Source organism: Egretta garzetta, unplaced genomic scaffold (genome assembly GCF_000687185.1).
Source record: "Egretta garzetta isolate BGI_Z169 unplaced genomic scaffold, ASM68718v1 scaffold207, whole genome shotgun sequence".
Taxonomy (NCBI): Eukaryota; Metazoa; Chordata; class Aves; order Pelecaniformes; family Ardeidae; genus Egretta; species Egretta garzetta.
Genome location: NW_009260185.1, coordinates 2,367,420 through 2,371,313, shown reverse-complemented (window position 1 = coordinate 2,371,313; position 3,894 = coordinate 2,367,420).

Below are 3,894 nucleotides of genomic sequence, written 5' to 3'. Positions count from 1 at the left end.
AGGCACCATCCCCTGATCAAAGCTGCCCCCCCCGCCCCTCCGGAGCAGAGGCTCTCAGTAGGACCCGCTTCGCCAAGGAGCAATAGGCTCGTTAGCAGACCCAGAGCTCATTAGGGAAATGAAGAGATGGCAATTACCCCTCCAACCATGTTATGGTGGACATGGCCTGGCCGGGGGGGGGGAAATGATGGGAAAACTGAACCTGGCTGGCTGAAATCTTCCTCCACCCGTGCCACAGGAAACCCCCCCAGAGCTATTGCAGACCAAGACGCCTCTTCTGAGAGCCGGAGGAGTACGCACGAGCCCTGCTCCCTCCCTCCTTGGCCAGTTAACACTGCTCCATGCAACTCCATTCCAGGACTCCTGGTACAGCCACGGCCACCGCTCTCAGCCCCGTGGTGCTTGGGTGCACGTCCCTTTGCCCCTCTGCACCTCAGGTGCTGCACATGCCAAGGGGAGGCAACAGCTCCCCCCAAGCTAGGGGAAGGATGGCTCCTGGCATCCCATCCTCTACTTCTGCATCGGAACAAATGACACAGGCAGAAATTCACCCCCGCAGCTCAGGTCACCCAGCCAAAACCCGGCACTTAAACCGGCTGCTGAGCCTCTATACGACTGCGGGTGCAAAGCACGCAGGCATCGCAAGGGCACATCTAGGTAACATGAATAAAGCCTGCGTAGGATTGACAAGGAAGAGGGCGAAGGGGAATAGCCAGCTATTATTATTATTCCAGGCACACCAGGTGCCCACACCGCCCGCATCAGGAGGAACAAAAAGAGTTTTCAGAAGAATCACGGCCAGTTAGCTAAAGATTTATGAATTTTATTCTTAGCGCGCTTTAATTGCGCCTATAAATTAAAAATGAACTAATTCCGTACCGCGTAAAGCTGCTGTGCCATACAGAGCGACATTAATTGAGTGTTAACGAGCTGTCTGATCAGCTTCCCACTGTCCTTATTACTGGACGTCAGGGTCTCTGCAATGTCCCAATTAAACAGAATCAAAGAATACTTAATACACGGTAAACTGGTTCCCAGCCACTTGAACTGATTAACCAGCTGTTCCCTTTATTTGGGTCCCCGTTAAGCGATGCTGCGTGGTCTATATTGCTCCTATATTCTGGGAAGGAGCAGGGTTTAAATGGAGATTTCTAGGAGAGGCTGAGGGAAGCGCATCGGACCAGGATGGCAGACTCAGCGCCTTGCATTTCATCCCAAACCAGGATGGTGCAGCAAGACAGAATCAGGGATTTTAGGTATAATTCAGGCACCGAGAGTCGCTAATCATTTTGCAGTCCTGTTTTATCTAACCAGCTCCAGCGATAAAGATAGAAAGAGGAAATAATTTGGATCACTGAAGAAGAAATCCTTTCATCTTCATACTGACATTTTAATAACTCCCATCTTAATACCAACAGAAATAAAGGGCCTGCAAAAACCCATTGGCAACACAAGATCAGCTCAAAACATAAGGACGGACCAGCAAAACCTGCCTGCGTATCTACTTGGGGCTGCTTTGGCATAAAATCAAGTTTTGCATTTCTGGTTTTGCATTCACCTTAGCTTGGGTGGAAAATATAAACGCAAGGGATTCCCCGAGGGAAAGCACCCCAGGACGTGGCCACGCACTTTCTTTCCCAGATATGGAAATACCCAGGGATGCAACCCGTCTCCTAGCTTCAGGAGAGCTCTTTGATTTCCTCCTCCCAGGTGGACCCATAGCTGAAATGGGAGGGGGGTCCTGCCAAACTTCAGCACCCAGCAAAGCGGGCAGAAACGCCGCTCGCCTCCCCAGCCCACGCTGAGCAGCTCCAGGCCCGACAGCGACTCGTTGGGGCAAATGGTTCAACACTACCAGATTTTCTCAGGAATCAGCCCTCCTTCCCGCTCCCCCTGGTCTGGTCTGGGGACAGCAAGCCATCAAAAAATTGCACTCAGCATTCAAAAACTGGCCGCAATTTCAAGGGGAAAAATAAATAAATAAATAAAAGAGCTTACACTTTGGTTTGTGCCACCAAAACCGCCCAGCTTCCCGTTCAAACACAGAGCAGAGAAACATCTACCCCAGGTATGATTAAAAAGCTGCTTGTCATCTAGAAACTCCCCCTTTATGCTCCCCACGACAAAGTACCGCATTTTTCCTTCCCCGAGATGCAGTGCTGCACCAATTCCCACCGTGCAAGGGCTGCAAACCTCATCCTGGGTGGAGGGGGGGGAAGGAAACAGCTTCCCATAGCACCCATCCGCCCCATCGCACCATCTCCTTGGACCCAAGGCTCTCGCCCCGCCACCCCCAAAGGCTGGGAGCATCCTTCCCACCAGCAGCATCCTTCCCACCAGCAGCATCCTTCCCACTGGGAACATGCTGAGCCACGAGGACGGCTGCAGAACGGAGGCGCTCGCTCACCACGCGCCGTGGCATCCTCCGTAACGCCAAACCCGGGGCTGGTCCAGCCGGGCTGAGCGACAGCCCCGCATCCCGCGCCAAAGCCAGGGGATGGGGGCAGAGCAAGGAGTCCCCGCGCGCATTTTCCAGCCGCAGGAGGAAAAAACGCTCCAGCTGTCGGCGGGCTCGGCGGTGACACCAGTTGAGATAAAAGAGAATTTAAGGTGCAGAGGAGAACTAAGCAGATCCTTGTAGATTGGAGCCGAACAAGATAAGGGAGCAATGATGAATATAGACGCATTACGCTAGGACAATTCAAAGCACATGCAATTTTGGCGGATGGGAAAAAGCGATAGCGCAATGTACTTACAGTCCCCGAGCGATTCGCGAAGCCGGCGGCCAAGGTTTCCCCGTGTCAGCCTCAGCCAGGCTCGGGCAGCCACGCTCTAGGGGGCAAAGAAAACAGACTTTTAAAAATCATCAGCGTCTAACCTCAGGAGAGAAAGCCTGTGCTTCACCAGGGAGGGCATTCCTCAAAGCTCAGGCAATAACATTTTTACTCGCTGCTTATTTTACAAGACATCGGCAGAGCGCACGGCACGATTATCAAAGCCTTCAGCTCCCCCTGCTCCTAAATGGAACAGTCAAGGAAAATAGTCTAATTTGACAATTTTCAGCTGGTTGAAATGATACGTGGAAGAGACACGGAAGAAGGAAATTGTATTATTCACTATTTGATAAATTATCCCTGTTATACAGAAGGCAAATGTGAGCCCGGGCGATGCACAGGGTTGCTGGGGACGGCGTGCATGTGTTCGGCAGCCTCCGAAGGGCATCGCCGCTGCGCCGGGTGGAGAAACCCTCCTCCTCCACTCAGCCCATGCCGGCAAAGCCACGAGACAAAACCAAAGGAACAGGGGGCAAATGGTTGGCAGAGTTTGGTCCAAAATTCGTCACCCCTCCTGCCACCTCTGGGTACCCCACTGCTCCTGGGAACGGCCTCATCTTGACCACACTTTTCCCCATTTCCCCACCAATTCCCATCCCAGTGCGTTGTAGCAGCCCTGCACTGTTACACCCATCCAGGCACGGATGCCCGGATCGTCCCAGCCCCAAATGATGCTGCAGATGGGCAGGGGGTGGCAGGCACACCCCCAGGGGACACCCCGGGAAGGGGTCCAGGAGCCCTGTGAATGCAGACACCCCCTCCTTGCGGTCCTGCACCCCGAACCGCCATCCCCATCGCTCCCGATCCACGCAAATGTATTCATGAATTCCTTCAGAAAGTTCTCCCTGTGCTCGAGCGGGTGCTGCTTGTAATTGCTGGCGGCCAAAATCTGTTCTGTTTTTTCTGGCTGAGGTACCAGGCAATCATCAGCTGTAATTATTTCGAGTCTTGTTACAGATGGATCTCCGAGCTTTCAGTCTTAAACAGAATTCATTATTCAAATGCCGGCTCCAGCCTTCTGCGACAGGGTGGGCACGGGCGCTGCCGGCCCCCCACAGCC